The 10,779-nt window shown below is 39.9% G+C and overlaps 1 long non-coding RNA gene across 1 annotated transcript in view; it reads left to right on the forward strand.

The window, feature by feature from the left end:
* LOC144221289 (uncharacterized) overlaps positions 1-1,401 on the forward strand; it is a 6,095-nt gene extending 4,694 nt beyond the window's left edge. Inside the window, exon 3 of the long non-coding RNA XR_013332016.1 lies at positions 1,278-1,401. This is a non-coding gene — a long non-coding RNA (uncharacterized LOC144221289). The remainder of the gene's footprint in view (positions 1-1,277) is intronic.
* The last annotated feature ends 9,378 nt before the right edge of the window (positions 1,402-10,779 follow it).

Here is a 10,779-nt window from a genome sequence, read left to right on the forward strand (position 1 = left end):
GCATCACTCTCAATGCAGTATCAATCTTTCCAAAAACTTTTGTCACCTAATATATTGTACTTTAACGTTAAAAATCCTTATATTTCATCTGTAGCAAATAGTCAACTTCATGTCAAACTGGAGTGTGTGTGTGTGTGTGTGTGTGTGTGTAGTTTAAACTATTCATTAATAACCAGAATTTGTTGTAAACCACCCCCCTCCCTCACATTTATAGAGAAGGCAAAAACACTCTGCTGACTTTTGGAAATGAGCATGGAATTCATAAATGAATTTTTTTTCCAGGCATTGACTAATGAAATTGGCCACTTAAAGATCTCAAAAAAGTTGTAATTTGAAGAAAGACAAAATGACTAAATTAATGCAGTGAACGCAATTTTTAAAATAAATCTATTTTTGGAATTTAATAATGTGAACAAGCATGTACTATTAAAAATCATACTTTAAGGGGCGCCTGGGTGGCTTAGTTGGTTAAGCGTCCGACTTTCGCTTAGGTCATGATCTCGCGGTTCGTGGGTTCACGCCCCGCGTCGGGCTCTGTGCTGACTGCCAGCTCAGAGCCTGGAGCCTATTTCGGAGTCTGTGTCTCCCTCTCTCTCTGACCCTCCCCTGCTCACGCTGTCTCTCTCTCTCTCCTAGAAATAAATAAAAAATATTTAAAAAAAAATCATACTTTAAAATGACAATACAGTTAAAAAGCTAGCACGTCTACAATAGGATGTGTTTTTACTGTTACTTGTATCGTCAACTTTCCTTTGATTTGGTAATTGTAATTATCATCTCATTATTCACCGAAAGGTTCATAGTAATATTCTTGCTCATAGATGATATACATGTAGAATCTCTACTTGTACTTTTAAATATTTCTAATCATCCTAATAATGAAAATAATCCGTGTGTAAAACCTAAACATGTGCTTCATAATAAAATCATACTTTAGAAGAAGTATGATAATTTGCGATCTTGATAATTAATGATGTCTCAGAGTTAATTCATATAGTTTGATTATGTCTGGTTCCCAGTGAAGAGAAACAACTCCACTGCTTTCTCTCCCAATGAAGAAAGTATACTGGAATTCAAATGTGTGAGAGCTATAATAAAAAGAATAATTTTAATTCCACTTCTGCCTTTGAAAATACTTGCTTGGTGTATTATATTATTACACAACTGCTACTGTAATGGAACTAATATCTGTCCATAGGTTTTTGCTTTGCTTTATATCTTATTTATGAGCCTGTGATACAGTCTAGAAAATAAAATTCCCTTCCCCCTCCCTCTAGGTGTTCATCTATATCATTGTGTCACCTCTCTGTGGTGGATTTACATGGCCAAGCTGTGTGAAGAAATAAAACAAGGAGAAGTTATCATTAACCGAGAATATGAGAAAACAAGGAGTTAAAAGCAATCCNTTTTAAATCTTGTTGTATGCTTCCAGATTTATCTTTGTCCAATTTATTCCAGTGCACTTCAGATTGAACCATTTATTGCAGCAGTAGCCTTAAAAAGGCTTTTGTTTCTTTAGTTCACTAACTAGAGTCATCTACTTAGAGAAACATTTTTATTTGTAATTGCACAAAGCTGTCACCGAGGTAGAAACAACCAGTCTTAAGCGCAGTCTACTAAGAATTTGGATGAACTTTGTATGTGCACACAACAGTATTCAAGAGAAAGATAGCATTGCTAACATCTCATCTTAATGTCTTTTGCTATTGAAGAGTTTTAGGTGCTTGAAAACAATATAAATGGAGAATTCTTATTACTTGGGGAATTGTAATTAATTTGTTGGTGCTGCTTGTTTCCAGGAGCCCATGCAGATGAAGTTTCAAACATTTCCTTTCAGTCGTATGGGGAACATTTTGCTAGCCCATTAGAAACACACAGAATTAACCTAATCCTTTTAGTATTCACTTTCAAGAAGAAAGTTTTAACCATTCACAAACCTTGCAGAGCTTGATATCCTCTCTTTCCCCATTGCAGTTGATTTGAAAAGATGATGGTTTAAATATTGTTGAAGATTGTGGTTTTTTATATATATATTTTTCTCTTTGGTGGATATTTAGGACATTTGTATGGTTAATTGAATAGGTAGTGTAGGAGGTGGAGAGACGAATTCTTCTAGCTCACCAGAGAAAAATAAAAGAACCACAGTGGATGTGCTAGTGTTTTAGAGATGTATGAAGAGGAGGTAGTGTGGGTAGTTTTNTCAACAGTCAACTCTAGGGTTTGGGTTTGACTGCTGTTGAATAATAGTTTTAGTATCCTTTATGGATTAATAAATTCTTTAATCTGACTAGTTTTGAAGAATTCTTTTGTGAAACTTGAGAGTAGACAGTATGATATATAGAAACAGTACCAGACAGTTTAATATCCATTTCACTGCAGTGCGGGAAAACTGGAATATGATCATACTGCTTTGGCTACACTGGCATCTGTTAGCTATTACGTAGTTTTGGTGTGTATCTGAAAGGACATTTGCTGTCCTAAATCTAATTGCATTTATTTATCAATAAATGCCAGTAAATGGAAATTATATTACATTTGACTGTTTTCCAAATAAAAGAACAAAGTAGTCTATAAAACCTAGCCATCTGTATAATCCTAGTCATGTGCCTTGAATATATATGTGTCACATACTCTGACTCATGCTACCTGTTTTTCCATCTACACCTTTTATCCATGCTGTCTGATTCATTTATTTGACATATACTTTAGGCCCACTGGAACTTTTCTTCATGATCACACATAGTGCAAATGTTTCTTGGTCGTCTTTATCAACACTAATGCCTTTTAATTACATAAGCATTTCCTATTGGAAAACACATTTCTTCCAGGAAAACATTTGGCATTCCTGAATAATAGTTTCCAAATGTCTTTAATCCAAAGAAAAAGACTAAAAGCTTATTTCCCTTTCTTATACACACCTGAGTAAAAATGATGTGCATGTCTTAGGGATAAATTACTTAACTGTTCATTGGTCTATTTATGTATAAGAATGCTTTTGAAAGCACATATCTTGTTTTAAATGACGCACAAATTGAAGGCATTAATAAAATTTAAGACTACTGCAATGAGCTTTAGAATTTCCTCCTTGAACCTAATTTCTTCTGATGACATTTTACCATAGTTTACTTATGCTAAAAATACATTAAAAATTGTGGCCTGGGGAGGAGTTAAGATGGCAGAGTAGTAAGGGTACCCTATGCTTGCTCCATCCCTTGAACACAGCTAGATAAATTCATTCTGAATAACCAAGAAACTAATCTGAGGACTGAGAGAACAAACTGCACAACTAGTGGGAATAAAGAGGCCACACTGTGGAAAGTAGATGTGGAGATGTGATCTGGGGAGAACAGAATCATGGGTGCTGCAGAGAGGTGGAACCCCTGATCAGGGAGAGAGGAGAGAGAGAGTAAGAGTGTACATACAGTGCACAAGGCACTGCACAAGGAAAAGAATTCCACATGGACGTCTGGGTCACTCAATGGGTTAAGCATCCGACTCCTGATTTCGGCTCAGGTCATGATCCCACGTTATGGGATCAGCCCCACGTCAGGCTCTGCTGAGCATGGACCCTGATTGGGATTCTCTCCCTCCCTCTCCATCTGCCTCTCCCTGCCTTGTGTGAACTCTCTCTCAAAATAAGCTTTTTAAAAAATTCCCCAAAACCATTGATGAGAGGAGCTGATTATCCCAAGTTTTTACAAGGAACAGAGCTCAGTCTGAAGTTTTAGAAGTGTGCACCATCACCAGGGTGGATGGAGCTTGGTGGGCACAGAGGTGTTCCTGTGGAGGAGGGCAGAGGCCCAAGAATGGACAGCATGATCTGAGAATCCCCTGGGTCACACTGGGAGAGACAGTTCCTCTTCTTGGAGTGCATATAGGAGAGGTGGCATTACCTCTCCACAGACAGCAGAGTCATTAGGCACCACTGAGCTACCCCGATCATTAACATAGGAGCAGAGGCACCTGCTGAGGGCAGCTGATTTGGATGCTGGCTTTTTGCTGCACTTTACCATAAACTCCAGGCCCCTGTGCATTTGTGCAGCTGCCCTTCTGGGCCACACCACCAGCCTTAGCACAGCAAGACCCTCCCCCAGAAGGTCAGTGCAGGTCCATGCTGTGCCAGGTCCCTAAAATTTGGAGTTTTGAAACCCAGCCAGTGCACCTGAGATAAAACAGAACTGTGCTGCTGGGTGAGCAGACAGCTCAGACACAGGGTGAAGGCAGGGATCTGAGGGATACCTGGGACACATGAAGGGAGATTGTTTACTCTTCTGTGAGAGCTTCATGAAATAGGCAGTGGGTATGAACTCCCCAGGGATGAGAGAGTGGGATGATGCCATTTTTACCCCCATCCATCAGTATGGACGGACTTCAGTGAGCAGCACAGTGCCCACAGTGGAGGCTTGAGTAGCTTGCACCAAGCCCCCCACACCACCATCATGTTCTGCAGGTGCTTTTTTACTAGGGCATGTGTGCTGTGCTGTGAAAGCAGCAGTGGACCCCTCCCCCAGAAGATCACAAATCCCCCCACACACACCAAGTTTACTGACCATAGAGTGTTGCAGAGCTTCAGCTCTAAGAGAGATAGAATCTAGCCTCTTTTAAAAAGCAGACCAAAACACCTAATTAAAACCTGCCAACCAGTGGACAAGGTCCAAACACTCCCCAATGCAGGCAGAGAAACTGCAGAGAACTGACCTTAGGGAAAGAGTGGCCAAAACACAACAACAGAGTGCACCCAGCATATACCAGAGACACTTACTGAAGCTCCAGGTCCTGGACAGTATATGACGTCTTCTTAATATACCCATTATTATCAGGAGCAGGAAACATAGCAGGCATTCCTAACATACTGAAGACAGAGACCTAGACAAAATGCCAAGACAGGAATTCATCCCAAAAGAAAGAACACAAAGAGGTCATGGACAAGGATCTAATCAAAACAGGTATAAGTAATGTGAACCAGAATTAAAACAACTATCATAAGGATACTAACTGGGCTTGAGAAAAGCATAGAAGACACCAAGGAGTCCCCTACAGCAGAGATAAAAGACCTAAAAACTAGTGAGGCTGAAATAAAAATGCTATAACTGAGGTGTAAAACCAACTGGATTTAATGATCACAAAGATGAAAGAAGCAGAGGAATGAATAAGTGATGCAGAAGATAAAGTTATGGAAAATAATGAAGCTGAAAAGAGGGAAAGAAAAATATTGGGTTATAAATGTAGACCTAGGTAACTCAGCGACTCCATAAAGCATAATAACATTCATATCATAGGAGTCCCAGAAGAAGAGAGGGAAAGGGGGACATAAAGTTTATTTGAGCAAATTATAGCTGAAAACTTTCCTAATCTGAGGAAGGAAAAAGACATCCAAATCCAACAGGCACAGTGAACTCCCATCAAAATCAACAAAAGCTGACCAACACCAGTGGGGCGCCTGGGTGGCTCAGTTGGTTGAATGACTGACGTTGGCTCAGGTCATGATCTCACAGTTCGTGAATTCAAGCCCCACATGGTGCTCTGTGCTGACAAGCTTGGAGCGTGGAGCCTGCTTCGGACTCTGTCTCCCTCTCGCTCTGCCCCTCCCTGGCTCATGCTCTGTCTCTGTCTCTGTCTCTGTCTCTCTCTGTCTCTCAAAAACAAATAAACATTAAAAAAAAATTTAAGCTAGCCAACACCAAGACATATCATAGTAAAATTTGCAAAATACTGATATAAGGAAAGAATCCTGAAAGCAGCAAGGGAAAAGAAATCCCTAACCTACAAAGGAAGACAAATAAGATTAGCAGCAGATCTTTCCACAGAAACCTGGCAAGCCAGAAAGGAGTGGTATGGTATGTTCAACATGCTGAAGGGAGGAAATATGCAGCCAAGAATAGTTTATCCAGTAAGGCTGTCATTTAGAATAGGAGAGATCAAAAGTGTCCCAGATAAAAACTAGGAATTCCTGGCCACTGAACCAGCACTACAAGGAATATTAAAGGGGACTCTGAGTGAGAAAGAAAGACCAAAAGCCACAAAGACTAGAAAGGAACAGAGAAAATCTCCAGAAAAAAATGACTTTACAGGAAATACAATGGCACTAAATTCATATCGATCAATAATCACTCTGAATGTAAATGGACTACGTGCTACAATCGAAAGACATAGGGTATCAGAATGGATAAAACAAAAAGACAAGACCCATATATATGCTGCCTACAAGACTCATTTTAGACCTAAAGACACCAGCAGATTGAAAGCGAGGGGATGGAGAAACATCATGCAAATGAATGTCAGAAGAAAGCCTGAGTAGCCATACTTAAACTAGATTTTACACCAAAGACTAACAAGATGAAGAAGGGCATTACATCATAATTAATTCATTCCATGAAGAAGATCTAACAATTGTAAATATTTATGCCCCAACTTGGAGGGCCCAAATATATAAAACAAAAACAAACATAAAGAGACTCATTAATAATAATACAATAGTAGAGGGCTTTAACACTCCACTTACAGCAATGGATAGATAATCTAAACAGAAAATCAGCAAGGAAACAATGGCTTTTAATGACACACTGGACCAGGACTTAACAGATATATTCAGAACATTTCATCAGAAAGCAGCAGAATGCACATTCATTTAGAGTGCACATGGAACATTCTCCAGAATAGATCACACACTGGGTCACAAATCAGCCCTCAACAAGTACAAAAATATTTAGACCATACCATGCATATTTTTAGACCACAATACTATGAAACTTGAAGTCAACTATAAAAATATTTTGAAAGGCCACAAATATATGGACATTAAAGAACATCCTACTAAAGAATGAATGGGTAGGAAGAGATCCAACATGGTGGAGAAGTAGGGGGACCCAAAGTTCTCTTGTCCCTCAGAGCAGTGTTGAGGCCAAAGGACATTGAATTCCAGGAGTCAGGGCTGCAGAGTGACAGAGACATCTCCAGAGACCCACGGGGACAACCTGGGGGGCCATTGGTGCATATTTGTGAACTGGGAGAGAGAAAACGAGCAGCATACGCACGGATGGGAGGGATCCCCTTCTGTGGAGAGACAAAGGGAAGAGAAGGACTGGGGAAGTGTAGGACTGTATCTGGACAAGAGAAAAGCCACGGAGCGGGACAAAGATTCAATCTCTAACTGAGGGGCTTTCTCCGGACTAGGGCCAGTTGCCCTGTTCACGCATGTGGGGAGGAGGGGAACCAGCCCTGGGATGAGTAACTAGTTCAGAGGCGGAGTCTGCAGTGGGAGGAAGCAATCCCCTCCCTGGAGTGCTGTGGGAAGAAGGTATATAACCATTCAGAGGACAAAGACTGCCTGCTTCTGCCAGCCAGAGGCCATATATTGGCGGGCGAGGAATACCACTTCTCTGGAACTGGAGTGCATAGAGCGGGACTCTTTAAGACATTGAGGTTTAAAATATCCGACGAGCACCAGGGAGGTGTGGGAGTCAGCAGAGGGAGACAAACTGCCTCGTTTGTGCCCGTGGCACTGTGAGGATGACCTGAACAGAGTAGTTTGGAACACCTGGTCCATGGAGGAGAGACTGGGTGTCGCCATTTTTCTCCCCACCACTACCAACGTGGGGCTTCAGGGAAGGGACAATGGGCCCACAGTGGAGGCAGGACCCGCCTACACAAAACCACGCCCCTCCATGCCTGGTAACTGCATATCCACTGGAGCGGGATAGATGCTGACAAATCAGACAACCACTGCCACCAGTTCCAAGGCAACCAGCGGTTTTGCATTTTCTGATTTAATTCTTAGACAATTCTTATTATAGATATGTATTTTTTTCTTCCTTCCTTTTCTCCTTATTTCTTCCCTCCTCTAGTCTGATATTCCAGTTGTTGGTTTGTTTAAGCAGACATATTTAATGTATTCTTTTTATACCTGTTCTGTATCTCCTTCTTTCTTTTCCTCTCTCTCCGGATTAAGCCATATAGTTTCTCTGCCTGGTCAATTTCTTTTCTTTTCTTTACCCTGGCCCTGTCATTCTCACTTTGTATGGGATAAGGCCTCTTTCATCACCANGTTTTTGTTTTTTTGTTTGTTTCCTTTTCCAGGGTTACTTCAATGAACAAATCAAAGCACACCTGGTAGAGGGTGAAAAACAGCACTACAAGCAGCCAAAGTCACAACAACAGAGAGCAAGTAACACACTCCAAAAATCACCTCCTGAAGGGCCAGGACCTGGACAGTGTATAAGCCCCCTTTAATATAGTAGTGTTCTCAGGTGCAGGACACATAACAAGGTATTAGAACACATAAGGGACAGAAAACTAAACAAAATGACGAAATGGAAGAATTTTCCTCAAAAGAAGTTCCAGGAAGAAATGACACCTAAAGAATTTATCAAAATACATACAAAAAATAGAACTGAACAAGAATTTAGAATACTAGTCATAAGATTAATCACTGGGCTTGAAAAAAGCATACAAGACAGCAGAGAATCTATTGCTGCAGAGGTCAAGAAACTAAAAAATAGTCAAGATGTATTTAAAAATGCTGTAAATGAGGTTTGAAATAAACTAGAGGCAGTGATAGCGAGAATTGAAGAGGCAGAGAGGAGAATAAGTGAAATAGAAGATAAAATTATGGAAAAAGATGAAGCTGATAAAAAGAGAGATAAAAAATCTGGGCAATGGGGGGAGAATTACAGAACTAAGTGATTCAGCAAAATGAAATAATATCCCTATCATAGGCGTTCCAGAAGAAGAAGAAGAAAGGGAAGGGGGCGCTGAAGGTGTACTTGAACAAATCATAGCTGAGAGCTTCCCCAATCTGGGGAAGGAAACAGACATTGAAACTCAGAAGGCACAGATAACTCCCTTCAGACATAACTTGAATCTATCTTCTGCATGACATATCAGAGTGAAAAAGGCAAAATACAATGATAGAGAATTCTGAAAGCAGCTAGGGACAAACGGGCCTTAACCTACAAAGGTAGACACATAAGGGTATAGCAGACCTACCTACNTAAAAAGAGAGATAAAAAATCTGGGCAATGGGGGGAGAATTACAGAACTAAGTGATTCAGCAAAATGAAATAATATCCCTATCATAGGCGTTCCAGAAGAAGAAGAAGAAAGGGAAGGGGGCGCTGAAGGTGTACTTGAACAAATCATAGCTGAGAGCTTCCCCAATCTGGGGAAGGAAACAGACATTGAAACTCAGAAGGCACAGATAACTCCCTTCAGACATAACTTGAATCTATCTTCTGCATGACATATCAGAGTGAAAAAGGCAAAATACAATGATAGAGAATTCTGAAAGCAGCTAGGGACAAACGGGCCTTAACCTACAAAGGTAGACACATAAGGGTATAGCAGACCTACCTACTGAAACTTGGCAGGGCAGAAGGGAGTGGCAGGAAATACTCAATGTGCAGAATAGGAAAAATATGCAGCCAAGAATCCTCTATCCAGCAAGCCTGTCATTCAGAATAGAGAGAAAGATAAAGGTTTTCCCAGACAAACAAAAACTAAAGGAGTTCATCTCCACTAAACCAGCCCTACAAGAGATCCTAAGGGGGACTCAATGAGTGGAATGTCACAGACCACAAAGGACCAGAGACATCACTATAAGCATGAAACCTACAGATAAAACAATGACTTTAAATCCGTATTTTTCAATAATAACACTGAATGTAAATAGACTAAATGCTCAATCAAAAGACATAGCGTAACAGAATGGAAAAAAAAAAAAAACAAACAAGACCCCTCTATTTGCTGTCTACAAAAGACCTTTTGTAGGCTTGAGGATATCTTCAGGTTGAAAGTGAAGGGATGAAGAACCATGTATCATGCTACTGGAAGTCAAAAGAAAGCTGGAGTAGCCATACTTATATCAGACAAATTGGATTTTAAACTAAAGGCTATAATATGAAATGAAGAACATTATATCATAATTACAGGGTCTATCCATCAAGAAGAGCTAGCAATCATATATGTTTATGCATCAAATTCAGGAGCACCCAAATATGTAAAACAATTAATCACAAATGTAACCAATCTTATTGGTAAGGATGTGGTAATTGCAAGGGACTTTAATACTCCACTTACAACAATGGACAGATCTTTTAGGCAGAAAGTCAATAAACAATGGCCCTGAATGATACACTGGACCAAATGGATTTGACAGATATATTTAGAACTCTACATCCTAAAGCAGCAGAATACNAAATAAACAAAATTGGATAAAGTCCTAGCCAGACTTCTCTAAAAGAAAAGAGTGAGGACCCAAAGAGATAAAATCATGAATGAAAATGGACTCATCACAACCAATCCCTCAGAAATACAAACCATTACCAGATAATACTATGAAAAACTATATGCCAAAAAACTGGACAACCTGCAAGAAATGGACAAATTCCTACACACCCACAAACTACTGAAACTCAGGAAGAAATAGAAAATTTGAACAAACCCACAGCTAGTGGAAGAAATTAAATCAGTTATCAAAAATCTACCAACAAATAAGAGTCCTGGGCCAGATGGCTTCCCAGGGGAATTCTACCAGACATTTAAAGCAGAATTAATACCTATCTTCTCAAGCTGTTCCAAAAAATAGAAACGGAAGGAAGCTACTAGACTCATTCTATGAAGCCAGCATTACTTTGATTCCCAAACCAGACAGAGACCCTACACAAAGGAGAATTACAGGCCAATATCCCGATGAACATGGATGCAAAAAATTCTCAACAATATACAAGCAAATTGAATTCAAAAACATATAAAAAGAATTATTCACCGTGATCAAGTGGGATT

Source organism: Crocuta crocuta, unplaced genomic scaffold (assembly GCF_008692635.1).
Source record: "Crocuta crocuta isolate KB4526 unplaced genomic scaffold, BGI_CrCroc_1.0 scaffold1838, whole genome shotgun sequence".
NCBI classification, from domain to species: domain Eukaryota; kingdom Metazoa; phylum Chordata; class Mammalia; order Carnivora; family Hyaenidae; genus Crocuta; species Crocuta crocuta.